General features: G+C 40.3%; 1 pseudogene; it reads left to right on the forward strand.

Annotated features, from left to right (window-relative positions):
• The first annotated feature begins 18,467 nt into the window (after positions 1–18,467).
• On the forward strand, positions 18,468–20,847 carry LOC147894272 (uncharacterized; annotated as a pseudogene).
• The last annotated feature ends 1,784 nt before the right edge of the window (positions 20,848–22,631 follow it).

Below are 22,631 nucleotides of genomic sequence, written 5' to 3' on the forward strand. Positions count from 1 at the left end.
TTCTGCGTAGTCAGCACCGTAACAAGACTATCGTACTTTGGTGGGAGAATCTGTATGCACCTTCGTGCTAGATTCTCGCTGGTGATGGTGATGCCAATCTCAGTCATCTGATCCCGCAGATTCTTCACCTTGGTGATGAACTTCTCTACCGCTTTAGACTCAGACAACTTTTCATTCACGAGCTGAGTCTCTAGGTTCTAAATCTACGTTTGATTCATGGTCTCGTACTGATTTTTCATGACCGTCCATGCCTCCTCCGCTGTGGTGACATGTTGAATTAACGCCATGATAGAATCACTAACACTACAGACAATAGAACATAGCGCATCTGCATTTCTTCTTGTCCATGTGAGAATCTCATCCGCAGTTGGTACTATCTGTTGTCCTACATTGGCTAGATTCGATCTCGGAACTGGCCTCATGTCCACCCTAGTAGCAGTGTCCCAAAGCTCAAATGAGCTTAGGATGGTCTTCATCTTGAACTTCCAGAGAGGATAGCTAGAGCCGTCCAACTTTCCGCTTTTACCGAATGGTGGGATTCGCAGTCTTGTGGGCTGGGCCATGTCTCACAATCTGCTCGCAAACAGAAACACACTACCAAATCTTCTTGCTAGAGTCCAGGCTCTGATACCATGTAAGAAAATAATAATACGTCTGTGCTCAACAGATAATAGGATCTTGTACGCAAGAGAGAAAACAAGATAGTATGGAGAATCAAAAATTTGATTACTGTAGAATTGAGACAATAGATGGCGCTGCCTCCCAGCCGTGTGCTCCCGTGAAAGAAGCTTTGATGGCATGTTGGAAACAGTAGAAGACGGAGGCTGAATGCTAAGGAATCAAGTATTGAGATATCGAGCTCCACTCGTGATATGCCAGGGTGACTGTTGTGCATTTATGTCACCGACTTGTTAGCTATAGATGCGGTTGGTACACTGCCCACGAATAATAGTTGGATGACAGCTATCCTTATCTACTCTAGTTCGTGGCTCAGTTAGTATGCCACCTTAGTTAGTTGAGTTTGGTTTCAGACCCACATATAGGGTTCTTGTATTTCTTTGTACTTGAGTTCTTTTGGCTTTCACAACTAAGAAGAGGATTACTATTTTCAGCCTCCACCTGTGTGTGTATTCCCCCATTGTGTATGTGAGAACGCTGCAAGTGAGACTCCTTCCCTCTCTCCCACTATCTTCACATGGTATCAGAGCCTTGTTCATGGTAAAGAGCTCAAGAAAGCAAACCAAGTTCACGGTGTCCTGGTAAGAGGACCAGTGTTGCTTTCCTTTTTTGAGTTTGGGAGCAAATCTCTGCAAGTAGCACAGGCAGAAGTGCAAGTGCACTGTCTTAGATTGAGACGACCTTCACGGTTTGGCGAGAGGGTAGTATATGCTGCGGGCAAGGGCGAAGTCCTTGGTGACTTTATTTTTCTGATTCGAGGCTATTTTGGGGCCCATTTTGAAGGCAGAAGTTCTTCGTAGGCACTCAAAAAAAGGCCCTGTTTTTGTTGTGCGACCACTGCTCGACTGGTCGATGAAAATTTGCCACAAAAATTGCATCGTATGCCTGTGTGCAAAGATATTGGAAGTTGTAGAATCATGCTTGTTGCCTGTTGATGCAAAATCGTCACTAGGAAGTGACTGTGTGGTCAAATACCACTTTCGTCAGTTTTACAGATCTACCCATGTGAGGCAAAAGCTGTGTTTTTTGCACTGACAGAATATTTTGCAGTGTTCTGTAATGGCGTCTGATTCTCTTTCACAGATTGTCATAGAAAAGCTTGACAAGAACAACTTCCAGGCATGGAAGTTTAGAATGATGAATTTCCTTATGGGAAAAGGCTATTGGGAGTTTATTACAGGAAATGAAGAAGAACCAGTTCTTCCTAATGTTCCCAATCAACAGGAAATGCAGGCATTTAAAGGATGGCATGAGAGAGCTAGAAAAGTTATGTACTGGCTGTCTATCAGTATTTCGGATTCTATGATTGTGCATATTCAGGATGCAAGTACGCCAAAGGAGGCATGGGATACTTTGGCAAAAATGTACAGCACAAATACGCAAGCTAGGAAAATGCAGCTCAAACAGGAGTTGCACAATGTGCAGAGAGAAAATTTGAGCATAAATGACTACCACATGAAGGTGAAGAAAATTGCAGATGCACTTGCTTCCATTGGGTCACCAATGGAAGATGATGATCTAGTTTCTGTGACCTTGAATGGTCTAGGAAAGGATTATGCATAGTTCCGGACATCCATTGCCGTCCGTGAAAAATTTCCTGAATTATAAGAGTTGTTTGCTCTTCTAATTTCTGAAGAGCAGAGAAATGGGGGTGCGTCTTCTTCAAGAGGAACTTCAAAAGAAATTGTCTTCTACTCAAATGCTGGAAGAGGTAGAGGCAGAGGTAGAGGAGGCCGATCTGCAAGCCATGGTAGAAATCAGAATATGCAACAAACTCAAGAAAACCAGTCCTATGGAGGAGGACGTGGTAACTCTAGAGGCAGAGGGAGCCAAAGAGGCCATGGTGGATGGCAAAGAGGCCAAAATGCAAACAACAATGTTGAATGCTACTACCGTGGTAGAATGGGTCATATGGCTAAGGAATGCTACAAAAAGCAGAATGACATTATGAATGGAAAATTGCAGCAAGGAAATTATGCATCTTCTAGTAGACAGGGTGATGACAGAAATGAGAATCTATTTATGGTGCAGCATATGACAAATTCTATGACAAGTGCAGCCAGCTCACCTTCCTTGATATCACCACAAGACATAGGTCCTTTTCTGATGAAAATACCAACCTTTTTTACACAAAAGTTTTTTTTTGATGGGCGCAAAGGTCATTATTTACATTGCGTTAAGCATAAGAAAAGAACGGTCGCTATATAAGCATCACTATATAGCGACACTAATAAACATCGCTATATAGCGACACTAGTAAACGTTGCTATATAGCGACGATTAACAGAAGCTAAAAGAAAACATTAGTGGGGCTAAACAGTGCCACAGCAAGCCCTGTTTTGCCCCACTAATGTTTTTTATTTAGTAATTATAAAAGAATGTTTTTTAACTTCCTTCTTGCCTCGTCATCAGCGCCCCTTCCTTTCCTGCTTCCTTTCTAGCCTCCGTGCTTCTCCATCAGCTCCCCTTCTCATCGCCTTCAACTCCCCTTTCCTTTCCTGCTTCCTTTCTAGCCTCCCTGCTTCTCCATCAGCTCCCCTTCTCATCGCCTTCAGCTCCCCCTCCCTTTCCTGCTTCCTTTCTAGCCTCCGTGCTTCTCCATCAGCTCCCCTTCTCATCGCCTTCAGCTCCCCCTTCCTTGCCTGCTTCCTTTCTAGCCTCCGTGCTTCTCCATCAGCTCCCCTTCTCATCGCCATCAGCTCCCCCTCTTGTCACCACCTACCCCACTATCTCGTTATCTCTCAAGCAGGCTTGCCAACACCTCGACAATAGCTCCCCTACCTCGTCACCAGCTCCCCTTCCCTTCCTGCTTCCTTTCTTGCCTTGTCATCACTCACCTTCCTGCTTCGTCATCAGCTTCCTTTCCTGCTTCGTCATCAGCTTTTACTTCACCTCTTGTTCTTCTTCAAGCTCGAGAAGAAGTCCAAGTATAAGCCACGGTTGCCCAGAGATAAGCTCTTCATCCCTTTCTATACCGCCATGACGTCTCAGGCAACCTTTGCAGTGCACATGACCTCACCCATGCCTACACCCTCAGCAGGGCTGGGGATGAGCATTTTCCGAGCGAAATCTTCCGAGCGTCCGAGCGAAGGAAAAAAAAAGCTTCCAACTATGCAAAAATATGACAAAAATGGATCAGAAGAAAACATAGTTTCACTTAGAAATATGAAAAGTATTATAGGAATGCCTATTTTATACACGAATATTTATGTGAATCTTTGGGAATGGTGAGAACATAATGGGATGGCTTTTGAAGAAACCCACATGTAGAGTAGACTTCTCTATGAAAATTCCCTTATGATCCTTCTTACAACTTTTTACTGAATAGGGGGTGACATTGAAAAACCTCTCTCACCCTATCTTCATGAAAGGGTTTCTCCAAAGAAAACTCATTGAAGCAAGCCATCAAGGTAGTTTCGCCAATGAAACCCCTTTGAACAAGGTCTTTCAAAGTAGTTTCGCTGGCGAAACTACCTTGGACAGCACTTTTAAAAGTGACATAACTTTCACATCCAATGTCCAAATATAGTCATTCAGCCACTCAAATTGATCGGACAACCCCATTTGAGCACATCTATGGGGTTATATTTTGGAAAACCTTGCATATATAGTATTAAATATTACATGTATTTTATGAGAGTGATATATAAGCCCAAGTTAATACTTATTTACAGTAATTTAAACTTCTGTAGAAACATGTCCATAAATATATTGTTATTAATACCATAAAAACACTTGAAAGATATTGCCATATGATATAAATGTGTTTAATAAGTAATTATTTATGTATAATATTATTATGTTGAGAGTGATTATGAGGGACGTTTCTTAAATGAATTATTTTTCAATACTTTCTTAAGGTAATAACAAGGGTACAAAGGGATGTCTATGAATACGAAGATTTATGTTATGTAAAAATGAATGAGTGACTAGTTTGTATGTTTTTATGATAAAGGGATCTAGTTCTAATGAAAATAAAAGTGTAAAAACCATGTTTCCTAAAGAAATACTATTTTTAAAATCTCTTGAAAAACACGCTCGTATAAACTTGCTCATAGGTTTTTGCTCGTAAAATTGATGCATCCCAACAGGGCCGACTACATTAGCTAGGCCGACTTCATCAGTAGAGCTACTTTCATCAGCAAGGCCAACTTCATCGGTAGGGCCGACTTCATTAGCAGGACCGACTTCATCAGAGATGCATTCCCATCTTGGTCCGGACATCACTATCATCTCGGATGGAGAGCCACCGCAATTAAGACAGAAGTGGGGGGTTCTTTTCCACTCTCAGAGCTCCAGTGCCTCTTCTTCCGAACATGGGGGCTCAGATTACACCCTATCACTCCCCTGCCCTTCTCAGGTCTCACCCACCATGGCAGGACATTACCACTTACCTCACCCGCAGTCATGACCATTTCCCCTCCGATCATCTCATCAGGGTCAGTAGGGTGCAAAGATATGCACATTAACCCCCCAACTCAGGGGGATCCCTTGACATAAGTTACGGTAGCAGGCACCTCTGCCTTGGAATCTCTTGATGGAGAGGCATCAAAGCGACACAGGTTATTGAACTTGAATCTTACTTTGGGAGCCACTGGTGATGCGAAGACACCACCCCGGGTGTCTCGACGATTGACCCCTGAACCAAGTATGGAGGCTACTGAACAGGACTTACTGGAAACTCGACTTGGCGAGGTTATTTTTGCTGGGGGTAAGATACCTTTTCAAGCGGATTGTCCTCCACTTCCTCAAAATGATATGTTGGATACCTACTTCGCAACCTCCTCAAGGGATCTATTCACCCATGAGGCCCAGATAGAGGAACAGAGCCAGGAACACAAACGGCTGCTGTATGCATTAAAGCGGAAGCGGTCTCCTGTTTGCATGGAGGAGGAGGACCTAGACCAAATTTTCACACTTCCCTTGCAAGAGACAATCGCTTCCAACAAGAAGGTATCCCAAGCTCCAAGCTATTACCTAGACATCGGCACACTGGCTCCAGTGGCAGCTCTCAAGGACCCAGAGCAAGAGGGGATGAAAGCAGACTTCGAGGAATATGGCGAACTTATTGACATGGCTGACCGAATGACCTATCGGGACAGGTATGCAAAAGGTCCCTTCATATGGCTCAGCACATTATAGATGACAGCTTCATTCAGATGGGTGCCTCCCTCTTTAATACTACGGGTCAGGTTTGCAAGCTTCTATCACAGAAGCAACACCTCCGCTTGGAACATGAGAAGCAGGTAGCCAGCATGCATAAAGAATGGGATACAACATTGCAAATGAAAGAAGTGGAGTGGGGAGCAATTCTACAGGCAAGGGAGGCTGCGTGGAAAACTCATCACAACGAGTTTCAACAATGTCTTGTAGCAAAGGAGGCAGAGTGGACAGCCACCAATGAGAAAGTTTTGGAGGACAATCATTCAGACCAACAGGCTCAAATCCAGCGGGAGCTTGCCACCCTACAGGACAGATACACCTCACTGGCTGCGGATAAGCATACTATGGATCAACAGGTGGAGGTGGTGCGGAGTCAAATGAAGCAGATTCACGAGGCGGAAGACCATCTCCAAGTTTCACATTCCAAGTTGCAGGACAACTTCCATGGGCTGCAAGATGAAAATGCTGCTCTCAAATCTTGATGTGATCATTATAGGTCTGGCTACCACAGGTATAAATCCAAATACGAGGACATCCGCAACCTCATCGACACAGTCGAGGAAGAGGCAAGGACCAGCCCTGGAACATCAGCACACCCACCACACCCACCCCCTCCCCCTCCCTGACTTTCATCCAGCAAGCAGTAGCTCCTGGATCTTTTAGTTCGGCATTTCTTTTTGCGAACTCTGTACATTTGGATTCTCATGTAAATAAGGAATTTGGAGTTGTATGGCCATGAGCCATTTTTTTTTTTTCAGTTTTACAGTTGTAAGGCCATGAGCCCTTTCTTTTCAGTTTTGGGATGTCAACCCCAAGGTCACTTTCTTATTTGTAATTTACACTTAACTTTCTCTCACAAGATCCTAGGTCATTCACTGGGACGGTGAATGATAGTGGCGGGGGATCTGTTGTACTTAGAGTTTATGGCGACCCACCAAGAGTCACACCTGGGTCACGTCATGGTCACCTCAGCAACATGCCAAGTTGTTAGACCTTGGTCATACCTAGTCGCAGCGTGTTCACATGTGTTCACATCTTCGACGTGACATGGAATAGACTTGGACATGACTTGACATGGACATGACTTGGACATGACATGGACTTGACTTGGACATGACTTGACCTATACATGACTTGGGTATGACGGAAGCAATACATGACTGAAGAGTGCCAAACCTCAACCTCACTCACCATGGTCAAAGTCAATCAGAGGGAAGTACTGGTGCAATGGTACACAGGATACACCTGTTGGTGCACATGGGAAGCAGTCCAACAGTTAAGAGGCATAGGTGGTGCACCAACCCTCTCAACCACCTAGTGTCAGGAGTGCAGAGAACACATGCAGCACGGGAATTGATTGGAGATTAAGGATTAGCTGCCACACCGGCTTCCTAACGGAGACAACCAAGCGGCAAGTCCAACAGTTAAGAGGCATAGGTGGTGCACCAACCCTCTCAACCACCTAGTGTCAGGAGCGCAGAGAACACATGGAGCACGGGATTCACTGACCCAGGACAGGCTGGAGTGTTGCGGAAGCCATCAAGAACAGAGCGGCCCACAAATGGTGGAATGGCTAAGGATGGCTAAGGGTGTAAGCAAACATCCAATAGGAAGGAGTGGAGATTGGTAGCGGGGAGTGGAGCAGAGGAGGAGGAGGTGAAGAGGGGGAAAGGGGGAAGGGAGGGGGACTTTTTCTGGCAGGGGCGAGAGGCGGGAGTGAAGGAGTGAGAGGCTAGAGTCAAGAGCTCACCTCGTGTGTATCTTCTGGGACTGTATCAGTCATCTTGCTTTCTAATGAGTTATGCTACTTCCCATCTCTGCTCGCTACTCTAAAATCTTTTTTCGTTGTGTTCTCGTCCCCTCCTCTCCCTTCACTTGGTACAATGGACCTGTGTCATGTGGTTGAAGTTCTTTGCTGTTCATGTCGAGGGATGGCTTTCATGATGTTGTTCCGCTTTGGTCTTCTTCTTGCTCACATCACTTCAGCACTTGTACCGCTTGCACATAGTTGACACCATCTACCGCTTGCACATAGTTGACACCATCGACAAGCACTCACCTACGTACCATCAGTGACACTTATGGCACGTCTTACTCGCTTCTCGCACCAGTGGCCCTAGGCCTCCGGTAATACTTCCGGAAGTGTTAGGAAACCCCCCCCTCAGACAGAAGGGAAAAAAGAAGAGGGGAAAAGAGATTGAAAGAGGGGAAAAAGAAGAGGGAAAAAGAAGAGAAGGAAGAGGGGAAAAAGAAGAGAGGAAAAGAGCATAAGCACAAAAGAAGGAAGGGGGAAAAAGAGCATAAGCATAAGAGAAAAAGAAAGAAAGCATATGCTTATGCTTATGCATGAGCATATGAGCATAAGAGAAAAAGAGAGAAAGCATAAGCTTGTGCTTATGCATGAGCATATGAGCATATGCTCATGCATAAGCATAAGCATAGCCAAATACATATGCTTATGAAAAGAGGAGAAAAAGAGAGGAAAAATAAGAGTGAAAAATAAGAGAAGGAAGAGGGAAAAAGAGATTGAAAGAAGGGAAAAAGAGCATAAGCATAAGAGAAGGAAAAACATATGCACAAGAGAAAAAGAGAGAAATATTATATTTATGCTTATGCATGAGCATATGAGGGAAAGAGGGGGGGAAAGAGAGAGGAAAAGAGGAAAAGAGGGGACAAAGAGGGAATAAAAGAAGAGAGGGGAAGAGAGGGTTCCTACGCCCATCACTGCAGCTATGCACTAAATGCAGGCCAATGCAAATAACAAAAATAACAAAAGAAAAAAAGAGGAAGCACTTTCTTACCTAGAAAAGTCCTGCTCTGTGTTTCATGGGCTGGCCCTACAAAAGAGAGAAAACATACCATTTTTCAGATAACTAGTTAGAGGAAGGAGGAGTTTAGAGAAGCAACTTCTCAAAGGGATTGGATTGAGGAGACAAGCATAAGCCTACAAACAAGGAAAAAGCATAAGCGTACAAATAAGGAGAAAGAGGAGGAAGAGAAATACTAAAAAGAGAAGAGGTGAGCCTTTTTTCTTTCACCAAATCTCGTTTTTTGTCCTTAACCTATGAAAATTAAGCATGAAAATTAGCACATAGCCTTAACAATACAAGGTAAAAACTATGTCGATAACATCCACGTCAATCCCTATGCAAATATTAGACGTGGTCGTTTTTGAAACCTAAGCAAAATTTGGCATGGGAGTGAGTTTGTTTAATTGAATTACATGGAGGTGGACATCCCAAGATGATAGACATGAACACGTATAAGCTTCCATGATGTTGAAGTTGAAGTTCCATCAAAAGATGATAGACATGAACACTTTTATACTTACATTAGATCACGATGCATTATTTCTTATTAATTTCCTATTAATTAATTTCTCTTGCGCCTGCTCCCCCCTCCCCAACTCCCAAATAACCTAAGAATCTGCATTGATTAATTCACGAAGAATCGCAATTAACCTAAGAATTTGCGTCAGTTAACCTATTTGCTTCTCCTATTCATCTAATCCTATTTAGTAGACTTCGCTTCTCCTATTTGCGTTGATCATTTTCTCTCCTGTCTTGCCCTCAGCCCTCCCCTTTCCCTCCCACCCTCTCCCCTTTTAGGGCATAGAGAGGCTTTCACAGGCCCTCCTCCTTAAGAGCCTTTCACAAGCCCTTCCCCTCTACCTTCCTCTCTTCAGCTTGCCTTGCTATATAGCAGACTACGGAAGCTTTTGGAGGGAAGAAGCTTCTCCAAGAAGCTCCCCGCTTGTTTTGAATCTTCTGGGTCGCAGTAAATTACCTTACATATCGCACGACGAATTACCTTACGTATCGCATGATGAATTACCTTAATTTTTGTGTACCACTCCCTTCCCTTGCGCTACACAAATTAATTAATGCCCCCCAAATTCAATTTGGGGGCACCTATTTAGACACCATGCTTAGTCCATTAAATCCCTAGTGTCAAAAACTTCATCTACTCTCTATCTTTGACCTTATGGACTCCCAAAGGTCATGTGACCCTTCAAACATCCCTAGCACACATCACTTAGTATCCCTTACGAGACCACTCCCAACCATACACTTGATGGACACACACCAAATAACTAACAAACCCCCCCTCCAAACGATTGTGGTGAGATCCGAATAGAAAAGTTGAATCCAACCTCCAACTCCTCATCACATCATCGCAAAAAAGGCACCCTACTTATTCACACCTCTATACTCTTCCCTCAATCGCCTTATGACCAAAGAGGTGAGCTTAATGCTTCTTCACCCCCCTTGCTCCTAATTGGGATTACGATAAATCCTCAGCCTTCATGAAGCCCTTGAGTCTAAGATCGTGTCCCACTATAGCAAAAGTAGGACATCGCAAGCAAAGAATGTTTATTAGCTCTCAAAATATTTGAAGGAGTGAGAGAGAAATAGGATTGATCTCATTGTGGAGCCCCCCAGGAGAAGGGGTGCCCGACTAATTCTAGTCTCATCATAGAGCAAGGCTCTTTTTGACTTGGATTGTTGTAGCACGGCTCCTCCTGGTCTTCAGCATGTTTCAGAAATGCCTTGAACATTATCTTCAATGACGTTGGCATGATGCTCTTGCTCCTTTTTGAAGCAATCTGCTTCCTTGTGCCCAAGTTGCTTCAAAATCTACATCTCATCTTCTGCCCAAGTGTTGACTAAGGCATTGCTAGATTGCATATATCTTTGTTCCTCTTGTCTTTCTCAAGAAATAGTAACATCAAGTCATTGCTGCAAGAAGTAAAGCCATTAATGTTTGCTCAAAATCAACAACCTATAAGCCATTTTATGCTTACCATTTGGTTCACCTTACTTTACCTAGCTCAAAGTGTTTAAACTAGTTAGAGATTTAAACCTTGAGACGAAGTAGAATCTGTATGCTAATTTAAATTGAGAAGAAGCACTTTCCAATCACACAGGCACAAAATTTTTTAATTCAATTTCTATATTAGGGGAAACAACAAAATCTAGTTGCTCCATAAACTTAATTAATGAGAATTGATCTCTTTCTGTGGTTGTGCTCAATGTTGATCACAAAAATTCAGCAACACCTCGGTTTTTTTGATAAAAAATTCATTTCCTGTCATGTGTGGTCAAACTCAAAGACTTTTCTTATACACTTGAGATTGCAAGTCAAAGTTCCATGCCCAACAATTCAGCTGACACTGATGTAGATTTGCTTGAAAAATATGTTGGAAAAAATATATCCTCCTAATGGTCCTTATAATATTACTAATATTGTTTTCCTTTTCAATGAGCGAAGGGATTTATGAGAGATTTTATTTCAAATCAATGCTTTAAAACATTTGAAAAGGGTTTTGGACATCGTACATGTCACCGTGTGATAAATTTGTATAATTTGTGGTGTTATAGTACACCACGTGATATTATAGTGTTTGTGGTATGTGTGAATGTTATCGCAAGGTACACACACACACATGCGCGTGCACGAGAGAGAGAGAGAGAGAGAGAGAGAGAGAGAGAGAGAGAGAGAGAGAGAGAGAGAGAGAGAGAGAGACAGAGACAGAGAGAGAGAATGTCTAGTCCCATAGTAGTTTATGCTTTCGTTAACAATCCTATACTCCAAGTTTGTGCTTCCTTGACTCTCAAAAAGGACAAAAAAAAAAGATTATTCAAGAAGATTAAAGGACTTAAGAAAGCTTCACATAAAAAATGTGAGTTTTATTATGTCCTTTTGAAAACTATCTTATGCAGCTAGTTGTGTAGATTGCTTATAGACATAGTAATATCTATTATAATACTTTACAAGTTTTTGATAGTAATCTATTATATATAATAGTCAATTTCATAATATTACAAATTATATGAGTTATGTTTGTAATATTCATAATACCACAAATGATATTCTATTAATCTCGGGGGGGTCACTCATCATATGTAACCCTATCACGTGAGTTCAATAGAAGGATATTTTTTATTCCTAAAATTTACAGAAATAAATATACATAAGGGACTATTTAAAATAGTTTTGGAAAAAATTTATAGATTTGTATAGAAAAGGGGTACATTTTATTAATGAAAATTTTTACAGATAAGGGATTTTAAATATAGGCCTTGAACGCACGTGATATAGAGGGTTTATACATAGTGACCCCCCTAAGCTATTAATGGAACTCTAATGACTTTTTCAAGGGGTATTAAGAAAAGACCCTTATCTATAAATCATAATGCCTTAAAATGATCCCTTTTTATATACAAACTTATAAAACATTCAATACCCTAATTTAATAACTCTTTTATAAGTATATTTCTAAATGATTTGTGCATTTTTTCTATTAGAAAACCCCTCCTATTGAAATTATGTGTTGTATTTACATATGATGAGTGACACCCTCTCCCCCAATTAGTTGATAGTGTTTTGGAGGATAATGTTGTCATTTTAGGCCTTAGTATAACGAATAAAGCATGTTCATAGTAATCTCTATAAATCTTCTTTCACACTCATTGATTATGAGCTCTAAGTACAATGCTAACGTGAACGAATTTGGTTACATTGTTATTGAAAAATAGGAATATGGTAGTGAATATGGAATGAGCCATTCTAGTTCTAGTAATGAATATCAAATAATCGAAGGTAGAATATCATGATGCTGGTAAAGTTTAGCCATCAAAGCCACAAAGTGTATTGAAAGTCATGCCAACACATCTAGTAGCAGTGAATTTTAAAGAAGCTAAAAAACCATAGGACTTTGATATACACATGTAATACCAAAGATCAACATGCTCTAATCACTCTCAATGATTGTAGGGCTCATATTATACCTCACAAGACATGTCTGAGACTATCAAACCAAAATAAACAATAAAAGACAACTGCTAATTGTGGAGTCTATTTATACCAAAGGTTGGTCAATGCACTAGAAAAAATTCATAGTGATAGGCCTATGTATTTAGCCCCTCCATGCACCAAAATATGTATCCATAAGGATCATACAATTCCAACAAGCTGATGTTGTTTCTCACATTTAAGATCATATTAGGAGGAGTAAAAAAATATTGCATATTGGGAATTCTTTAAATGGGCAAAGTAGCAAGGTTTTGTACAATGAATATTACTTGAAACTATCACATTTTGCTTTTGTATTTTGCAACTTCTTATAGGTTTCGTCGTGGTTGTATGGAATGTTCCATCTAAATTGACTCAAAGGCATTTGTGTGCACTTAAATGAGCCAGGATTGATTTGGTTTGCATGCGAATTACTCTTGTGAATCTTTTTGAGATTAGTTCTCATATTTACGATGTGCTATATATTAAATTTATATGATAGGTGTTTCATTGCAAAATGTTCATGCATGAATTTGTTATCATGTGCTGATTACAAGGAGCCTAGATTTTATAATTCTCTAAGAATTTCTTTAAAATGGTTGATTAGCAATTTTTAATCTATTAAAATAATTATCATCACATATAATTCGAGTTTTAAAAGTTACTTCATAAAGCTTAATCACTCTAATCCCCTTCTTTAAATAAATAAATGTACAAAAATGTACAATCTAAAAATGTTTTTATAAAATAATAGTTTTGAAAGAAGATTGATTACAGGGGATATAATGAATGAGCTCATCCAATAATTAGAAATGATCTGTCTTTGCGTTTCTCTAGCATTGTCATTTTTCTCATTTGCATTTTCACTACTCTTTAAGAGGGTCTTCTATAGTATTCTAACCTTACTTCTCTTATTTGGAACTTTAGTTGCATAATCCAAATTCATAGTATTAAATGAGTACTAAATCCACATGCTCCCAATGGTCCTCATGTCCAACATATCACCACTCTTTGTTCCAACATCTTGGATAATATTGTACATCACTACATCTTGCTCTATGGATGAGAGTTCAATACCACATAAATACTTTCATATACCTAGTGCATGCCTTTTTTGTGTCCATGTGTAACAATGAAATGCCTACCCAAATAGAGGGTCTTCTATAGTATTCTAACCTTACTTCTCTTATTTGGAACTTTAGTTGCATAATCCAAATTCATAGTATTAAATGAGTACTAAATCCACATGCTCCCAATGGTCCTCATGTCCAACATATCACCACTCTTTGTTCCAACATCTTGGATAATATTGTACATCACTACATCTTGCTCTATGGATGAGAGTTCAATACCACATAAATACCTTCATATACCTAGTGCATGCCTTTTTTGTGTCCATGTGTAACAATGAAAAGCCTACCCAAATGCATTTTTTAAAATCACTTGGCCTGAACGAAATGAAATCATTCTATATCATGTCCCCCTCGAGGTCAAATTCTTATTTTCATTTATTGCACACAAGGAAACAATAATGGTTCTATAGGTATTCTAGTCCCATAGTTTCGGCATCATCAACCAAGATAGTTTTCCATTGACTTCAAAGCCATGACTAAGTTTCTCATGTTGTAAAGTGGGATTCTCCATCGAAGAAATCAATCTCTCCAAATATTGAATTGCAAGTTCTCTACCCACTTACCCTTAGATATTATACGCCTTGAATCTATTACCAAAGAAATTATGTCCCTTTGAAATCAATCACAACACATTATATGTTTGGGACATATACAACAAAAAAAAAAGGCCCTCTCATGATGTAATAGTGAGTAAGAAAATTCCTTTGTAGGTTAGTAAAAAATTGTTGATTAGTATCAATTAAATGTGGCATTCTATTTTTTGTCAAAAACAATACTTATTTGATTTACCATAGTATTTATATGTTGCAACACAAGAACCTTTCACTAGTCACTGTAAATAATTCTATTATGTTCATTGATATATTTGTCCTTTGCTACAACTTTAAAAATCATGCTCCTATCTCCACAATGCCAAATCCAACTCTTTTCCTTTACACTAGATTTAATTCCTTTTCTTAGATCCTCCATGCGAAGTCCAAATTTACACTTCAGGCCTCTCGATCCATACCAATAATTCATGCTTTTGATTTTCCCAAGTCATATCTAGATTACTCCAGTCCCGTTCCTCCTATCTTAATCAACTTTCCCCACCCTAAATTTGAAATTTACCTATAAGCTTCAAAATATCATGTATAAATGCTTAGATAAGAAATTTTTAATTAAAGGAAGTTAGGCAATACTAACATAATACTTTTACCATAGTCACCCCACATACACAATATGGAATCATGAAAGAGAAATAGGGTAGGTCAACAAGACTCATTACTAATCGTGACATGCAAAATACATAGGGATAATTTTTTCTAATTACATCATTGACTTAGTAATCTCCTAGATTAGACATGGCCACTAAAAGATCATATTAGATGATTTGAGAAAATCCCAATTCCTAGAATGGTAGTGTTGGAAGAAATTATAGTCTTTGTCCATGAAAAAGCAAGCAAAATAGTAAAATAGACTACATTCTCATTCACAAAAGTATGAAATATGAACTACATTCACTGACAAAATTATCAACTTCCAAACTCATTTGAGTGAAAATCATCTATTGAGACTTAGTGATATCTATTAATATTGAGACTCACTTTGTTGTGAGCATTGTCATTTGAAAATATCCAAAGAGATACGACCCTTAGTGGTGTTCATATGGTACTCATAAAAACCATATAGAAAATCTCAAAAGTGCAATTGATAATTCAATCACATTACATTGAATCTAAACTTCACTAAGTTAGGGCAAACGTGAGAAATATATAGGAGGGGTAATGTAAGATTTGTAGTTGGCATAAAGACATGTGGTAGTGATAAATATTAATTATGTAGTTCATTGTAAAAAGACAAATTTTTGTGTTTCATGGATTGCTCATTGCAATATAGAAATAACATTGATGCCCAATTGGATCAAACATCATTCTTGAACTTTATAGTCCCCTTGGGATGAATGGCACCAGTGCCATTCCTCCATAATCCCATGGGGAGAATGGCACTAAAGCTCCATTAGAGCCATTGAAATTCTATTAAAAGCCTTTCTTTCCGAGGGGATATGAAAAAAGTAACATAATTTATCTTTATCTTATTCACATATTATTTAAATCAGACAACATACATGATACTTAAGTACCAAAGTACACAATTGGTCAGAAAGTAATGAATGTATGAAGAAGTACAATGTCTATAATCAAAACTTATAATCTACAAATAGATCCTGATCTCATGTACATATATGATTCATGCATGTCTCAATAACAATATGCCCAAATTTTAAACATGAGAAACCAGTAGGAGATGCAACAACTCAATAGTAATCCATTCAAGTCCAATATCACAATCATCCTTGGCCTATCCAAGGATGTTGGATGCATTAGGACAAAAAGGGAGCTCATTTTGGAGTCGCGCATATTCTTCAGCTAAATCAATATAAAGATGGTGTTGCCATCTCTTGTTGGCTTGTTCTGTAGCGTTGTAGTTCCGTGTTGCCATTTTGAGTGCAGTGCTTTTCCATTGCTTCACGATTTCATTACTCTTTCATAAGGAAAAGACTCTTGATGGTGATAAACTTTGAAAAACAATCCTATGGCGAGATTAGTTATGGTGTCCTGACGGAGAAGCTTAACGATCGTGGAGATGGGTAGAAAATGATTGAGAGAAAGACGTGGCTTGTAGGATTATTGAATGTTAAAGCTCATGAGATATGGGAGTGAATATAGAAGAATATGTTTATTCTTTCATCCTCTAACATCTTTACAGTACTTATGAATATTTTATTGAGTATTTTATTATTTACCATATTTCAAACTCACCAAGTAGAAATTGTGGATTTTGCCTCTTCCAAAATGACAACACATAGGCGCCATGCAAAGAGAAAACATGAGGAGAGAAGGTTTACAACATATCAATTTATAGTGTGATGGGAAGATATATACAAAATGTCTAATCCGAAGTTCTACACCACCATTCTCAAATCCGACAACATTGCTGAGATTTGTGGATAATGGAACAAAAGGTATGCATGGATACATCATAGCTCAGTCTCAAGTTGCACACATGTATAAGTCTTTATACAAGCAAGATGTGAACACAAAAATACAGCAGATAGCCAAAAGCTCAAGATTGAAAGAGCAGTTACATAATGAAATTGAAAAACATACAAAGATGAGGGAGAAGTTACGTAAAGCAAGATCGAAAGCGACCCCTTAGGGAGGTAGGCTTACAAGAAGAAAACTTTGCAACATTGCAGAATTGAAAGCAGGAAGTGGAGGGTGCAAGCATCGAGTACAAGTAGCAAGGTAAGATTGTATAAAGCGTTTGTTATTTGCAATATGGCTATGATAGATCTTCCTATGTTAACCTTTATTTACACATCCAACTTATAGGAAAGTTTTGGAGCCCCAAAAGAAAATTGTTGATCCAAACGCTCTTCCCATAAAATAAATGAAAGGTCTATTTTCAACGACTATTGCAAAAGGGATGATTGAGAAAAAGAAGTTTAAAACCATCAATTGTGCAACAATTTGTGGAAAGCAATAAAGCTGATGTAAACTTAATTGAGGATGCTCTCGATGAGAGTGGAGTCGGCAGGAAAGGTTATACTTCTATTTTCAAAGAAATGTCATCAAATTTTGAAGATCAAAGGATCAAATGTGTTCTTCTTCCAAATCCTACAAAAGTTTGGAATTTAAGAGCTTCACTCAATGACAAGTAGATGATTTTATTGGTCACTGGTTGCATATTGAGGATGTATTTGAAGGTAGTAAGGGGACCATTGATTATAATCCTTGTAATAATATTTTTGTTGATCTTGAACAATTATAAAAAAGAATGGTTGAATTCTATGGAATCACATTTGAAGAGTGTCAGGGACGGCTTGTATTTGTCATAAAGTTGGATGAATGTGAAATTATTAAAGAGAAAAAGGTTGAAAGAGTGACCATCACACTTATGAATAGGGCACTTGATACATCAATCACAAAAGAAAACTCAAAGCATTTTAGTGTACAATTAGAGAAGCACATTTGGTGGTTCGGAGCATTTGAGGTAAGCGTGAACTTTCATTTTTCAAATATATTGATGTTTGATTTCATTTAGTTGATCTAGATGCTTCAATAGAGTTTCTTCTTAATGGCAGGTAAAGACAGAGGACCACCAAACCTTATTTTGGGTGTTTCACCATACAAAAGTACCAGAAGTCATCAAAAACCAGGTTCAAGGAGGTCAACTTCATGTTGAAGGCAAGTGTGATTTCCAAGTTGATTGGCATATGGCACAGTCTCAAAAGAAGTATTTCAGTGGTTTTTTAGAGGTATACTTCAAAGGTTGCAAATCTAGAAAAAAGTTTCATTGTCAAAAGTTAAACTTGCCTTTAATGTGGCACAAAATAAAAGAAGAAGGCTGATCCTTGATAATTCAACAACTGCACAGAAACACAAGCTCACTATGAAGCTAATGGTGGATAAGCTCCTTGCCCACAAGGAGGACTGGTTTCAGAGGCTCAATGATAGGAGGACTTGGAGTGCACTTGGTGGGGCAGATTATCTCGACTATGGAAAGCCACCCCTTACAACAAGGTCAACTTCTTGCTATGGAGGATAGGTGGTGGGCACTTTCCTATTGGTAGCCATGTCCCTTGGTTGCACGTGGATGATAGATGCAAGATAAGTAGATCCTCTGCAAACACTCTTACCCATATATTTTTGGGGGATGTCCGTGGGTTTGAAATGTGTGGAGCTTATTCGCTTGGATTGTGCTAAAAGCCTGGGATTGGATTTCATCTTCAAGGGTGTTGCTATCTATGGAGCCAACCTTGGGTTAGACAAATTTGTTCTCTGGGATGTTATTAGATACACAACTTTACATAGAATCTGGGTTGCCCGATATGAGGCCTCGATCAATAGATTTGTTGTTTTCTCTTTGTCTTATAAGCAGGCAGTCATGGAGATAGCTGTTAAGGTTAGGTGGTTAGTGGCGAGCTGGTTGTTCAAGCTCGTCTTGAGAGAATTTTGTGCGAAATGTCTTTTGTTGTGTACTAACTAATATATGAGCAGAGCACTTTCAATTTTATTTCTTTTTTTAAAAAACAAGCTGAATGCTAATAAATCATTCATAAGGCTTGCTGGAGATCCAAATAGCGAAAGAGGGCGGAGATGATGAATTGAAAGGGACGAGGGAGACGGAGAGAGAGAGAGAGAGAGAGAGGCCCTGAAAATGTGGAGGAGAAAAATAGCAAGAAAAAACCGTCATTTTCAAACAAGGTGAATGACTTTTGTCATTCATAAGGCCTGCCCAAAAGGTTGGTGGAACCAGAAGCTGATGTACAAGACACTAGTAGAAGAAAGTGCTCCGAGGTGGAGGGGGAAGTGTGTGTGTGTGTGTGTGTGTGTGTGAGAGAGAGAGAGAGAGGGAGAGTGTGAGAGAGGAAGTGAAAGTTGGACCAATCAAAGAATTATAGAATTAAAAAAAAAAAAGAAAACGCCCATTTTCTCTTCTAATGCAATGCCTCCACTAAGACCTACCCTACGGCAGGCCAAAAATTAAAAAAATCATCTTCGGAAGCAGGCCTCGCCTTCACTAAGGCCTCCCCGTGGCAGGCGAAAAAAGCAAACCGCTTCCTTATTTAGAGCAGTCATTGAGGTGGCGATCTTGCAATTGTGCTCTTGATTTCATTACACTAGAACGCGTCGTTTGCATCTATGGAGTGGGAGAACAAGAGAAAGCGGCTTCACGAACTTCGTGAATTAATGACCTACCTTTAAGGAGCTGGCTTTCTCTAGTAAGTCGCTATCAGATCTGCTCTAGTACTCCCCTCAACAGTTGGTTTCACAGTTTCATATGAAGCCTGAAGATGCTGCCAAATTCGCTACTGGATCTCCTGTTATTAAAAACCCTCGCCATGTTGTTGAACAGCGTAATGGCTCTCGCCCACAGGTGCTTTCGGGTTCCGTTTGTAGGGACAACATACAACGAGCTGCACAACCTGCTTGTTGAGCATCGCAAGACAGTGAGAAGGAAGTTCACTAAAGTCCCTATTGCGCCCTTGTGCAATCTTCAGGTGTAGGCGAGTCGAGAGCATTGATGGAATTGAGTAGGGAGGGTGTTTACATTTTCTATTGACAGGCTCTCCACCGAGGACCGTTGGTCTCGTAGATGCACCTTCTTACCACATTCACAGAACATGGTATGGTGCTTTACTTGAAGGCGTGGCTGCATGTGCTGGCTGCTGACATTAACACCTTAGGGGTGTCACCAGATGCTTGGAAGGAACAGCAACTCCCTGGTGAGGATGGTTCTCCCAAAGGTAGCCTTGCGAAGAGGGTATTGGACGAGTGGCAGAAACTGCAAGCTGAATGTGCCCCATACGAGGGACCTAATCTCAATCAACATAACCACCAAGCTTGTAGTGAAGCAATCAAGTTTCTTAGAAATGCCTTCCGGAAGAAGTGTACCCAATGCAGCAAGTGAGGGAACGTTTGCAATGTGATATTCGCCTTTGATGAAGTAAGGCACCGGCAAGTACGGGATTCACAATCAAATTTGATAAGCGATTCCCCATTCTATCAAATCAGGAGGGCACTCAGGATTTTTTAAAACCATCAGATCTTTGCGGTTATGCTAGACACTTCTGCAAAAGTGACCAATCTTTTACCCAACAAGCACAATGTGTACAGCGGACAGGGCCATAAAGATGGGTCTCAGACTGCCACATCCAATCTACTTCCTCCCAAATATGGCTCTTCGCAAGCCAACTAGTGTTCCTAAGTGCTTCGAACCCGCGCATTGGGTGAAGCTAGGTAGGCCAATCTGGTCCGCAAGGCTGGAAAGTGATCACGATCCTTCCAAGGTTCTGATGCTTGCTTTGCAAAAGCTGGTTCAAACCTTGAATGGGAATTTTCAAGGAAAGGATGTGGATGTGCTCGGTGGGGTTATGACTTAAAGCCAAGCCCTGACACTTTTGTCTGCTGTAGCAGGCCTCTCAATATGTGCTAGGTCTGAGCTTGTGGAAGCCATGTGTCAACTTCCACAAGCAGTTCTTTCATATAAGTATGTAATTGCTTCTGCATATCTTCATACTCCTTTCCACTGATAAAGACACCTTCCACATCAATGGTATCTTCCTCTACCATGTCTTTGATATGATTTTCCACTGGTAAACTTACACCTTCCTTGTGTGGTCATCAATGTAAGTCACTTAGTATGTGCATCCACCGATAGTCCATACATCAGTGTGAATGACCTCCAAGGCTCTTTTGCATCACGCAGAAATGGGTGCCTTGCCTGTTCACCCCCAACTGGCAGGCCTCACAGACTTGGTGCATGTTGTTCACTTTGAACTTTGGCAATTGTGCCACAATTTGGACTTGCATCTTCCTTAGCCTCTGTATATAATCATGGTTTTGATCTATCCCCACAGTTCTTTCATATAAGTATGTAATTGCTTCTGCATATCTTCATACTCCTTTCCATTGATAAAGATACCTTCCACATCAATGGTATCTTCCTTTACCATGTCTTTGATATGATTTTCCACTGGTAAACTTACACCTTGTGTGGTCATCAATGTAATTCACATAGTATGTGCATCCACCGATAGTCCATACATCAGTGTGAATGACCTCCAAGGCTCTTTTGCATCACGCAGAAATGGGTGCCTTGCCTTTTCACCCCCAACTGGCAGGCCTCACAGACTTAGTGCATGTTGTTCACTTTGAACTTTGGCAATCCTGCCACAATTTGGACTTGCATCTTCCTTAGCCTCTGTATATAATCATGGCAATCCTTTTATGCCAAATATCAATGTCTGATACCACACCTGCACCATGTGCAAAGATTGCAACATTAACTTCAGGCATTCCTGCATCCAAGCTAAACTTCCTGCCATTTCTGTTGCCTTTTACAACTAGGAGGCAGTCAGCCCTAAGGTCTTCCACAAAACAGACACCATGAGGATTAAACCTCACTTGAAGGCCTTGCGCAACCATCTGTCAAATAGAAACCAAATTCTTGGTTATATTTGGGACATGAAGTACATCAGCCAAGTTCTTCATCCTCCCATCTTGCATAGATAGTGGAACCTTTCCAACATGTACAATAGGTTACGTATCCTAGTTTCTCTAGATTTTTCATCTCTCTAAATCACTCACCATGATTGGTAATGTGGTTAGAGGCTCCGGAATCAACATACCATACATCACTTTGACTACCAGTACTTGTTGTCATAACAGAACTCAACATATACTGCATCATAAACAGATGCTCATTTCTCTCATCATCTTGCGTGCTAAATGATGCATAGTTTCCCTACTACTACAAGTTCCCACTTCTCATATCATTGTGGTTTTATAGCAGTCTTTCACCATATGACTTGGTTTCCCACAATAGTAACATTCTATGCTCCTCTGTCTGCTGGTTTCCTAGCATCCTGCCTCAGCCTCTTTGGCTCCCCCGGCCTCATCCATGTCCATAATAGTGATTATTTTGCGGTTGCTGCTGGCTATGATTTCCATATCGTCCATCTGAACCGCCACCTCTGCCTCTTTGGCTCCCCCTGCCTCTAGACTGGCCTTGTCCACCTCCATAATATTGATTATTATGTGATTATTGCTAGCTCTGATTTCCATACTGTCCATCTAAACTGCCACCTCTGCCTCTTCCTCTACCTCTACCTCTACCTCTACCTCTACCTCTATCTGCATTTGTATATAAGATAGTCTCACAGTGAACTTCCTGTGAATGTACCTCCTCCATTTCTGTGCTCTTCAGCAATAGAAGGGCAATCAGCTACTGAAAATCAAGAAAATTCTCACGAACTCCAATGGATGTTCAGAATTGGGCATACTCTTTTCCAATACCATTCAAGGTCACAAACAC

This window comes from Dipteris shenzhenensis, chromosome 14 (assembly GCF_047967505.1).
Source record: "Dipteris shenzhenensis isolate YYH24624 ecotype China chromosome 14, Dip_SZ_1.0, whole genome shotgun sequence".
NCBI classification, from domain to species: domain Eukaryota; kingdom Viridiplantae; phylum Streptophyta; class Polypodiopsida; order Gleicheniales; family Dipteridaceae; genus Dipteris; species Dipteris shenzhenensis.